The sequence below is a fragment of the Arachis hypogaea genome, chromosome 16, assembly GCF_003086295.3.
Source record: "Arachis hypogaea cultivar Tifrunner chromosome 16, arahy.Tifrunner.gnm2.J5K5, whole genome shotgun sequence".
NCBI classification, from domain to species: domain Eukaryota; kingdom Viridiplantae; phylum Streptophyta; class Magnoliopsida; order Fabales; family Fabaceae; genus Arachis; species Arachis hypogaea.
The window spans coordinates 104,485,520-104,486,656 of record NC_092051.1 but is presented as its reverse complement, the minus strand read 5'-3'; the positions used below and the strand labels follow the sequence as shown (position 1 = coordinate 104,486,656).

The window sequence follows — 1,137 nt, the reverse complement described above, 5'->3', positions numbered from 1 at the left end:
TTGCAAGTTTCATGTACTTCCATCTGAAGATCCTTTTCAGTTCTTAACTGAATTCTTGCAGATATATGATACTGTAAAGACTAATGGAGTAGATCCTGAAGTCTATAGGCTCATGCTTTTCCCTTTTGCTGTAAGAGATAGAGCTAGATTATGGTTGGATTCTCAACCCAAAGACAGCCTGAACTCTTGGGATAAGCTGGTCACGGCTTTCTTAGCCAAGTACTTTCCTCCTCAAAAGCTGAGCAAGCTTAGAGCTGATGTTCAAACCTTCAGACAGAAAGAAGGTGAATCCCTCTATGAAGCTTGGGAAAGATACAAACAGTTGACCAAAAAGTGTCCTTCTGACATGCTTTCAGAATGGACCATCCTGGATATATTCTATGATGGTTTATCTGAGCTATCAAAGATGTCACTGGACACTTCTGCAGGTGGATCCATTCACCTAAAGAAAACGCCTGCAGAAGCTCAAGAACTCATTGACATGGTTGCTAATAACCAGTTCATGTACACTTCTGAAAGGAATCCTGTGAGTAATGGGACGCCTATGAAGAAGGGAGTTCTTGAATTTGATACTCTGAATGCCATATTGGCTCAGAATAAAATATTGACTCAGCAAGTCAATATGATCTCTCAGAGTCTGCATGGAATGCAAGCTGCATCCAACAGTACTCAAGAGGCATCTTCTGAAGAAGAAGCTTATGATCCTGAAAACCCTGCAATAGCAGAGGTAAATTATTTAGGTGAACCTTATGGAAACACCTATAACTCATCATGGAGAAATCATCCAAATTTCTCATGGAAGGATCAAAAGCCTCAACAAGGCTTTAACAACGGTGGAAGAAACAGGTTTAGCAATAATAAACCTTTTCCATCATCCACTCAGCAACAGACAGAAAACTCTGAACAAAATACTTCTAATTTGGCAAACTTAGTCTCTGATCTGTCTAAGGCCACTGTAAGTTTCATGAATGAAACAAGATCTTCCATTAGAAATTTGGAAGCATAAGTGGGCCAGCTGAGTAAAAGGATCACTGAAATCCCTCCTAGTACTCTCCCAAGCAATACAGAAGAGAATCCAAAAGGAGAGTGCAAGGCCATTGACATAAGCACCATGGCCGAACCTACAAGGGGAGTGGA

At 40.7% G+C, this 1,137-nt stretch overlaps 1 non-coding gene across 1 annotated transcript; it reads right to left on the bottom strand.

The window, feature by feature from the left end:
- Positions 1-244: 244 nt before the first annotated feature.
- LOC112761007 (small nucleolar RNA R71) lies at positions 245-352 on the bottom strand. The gene has a single exon (XR_003181417.1). It is a non-coding gene; the product is annotated as a small nucleolar RNA R71 (small nucleolar RNA).
- Positions 353-1,137: the final 785 nt, after the last annotated feature.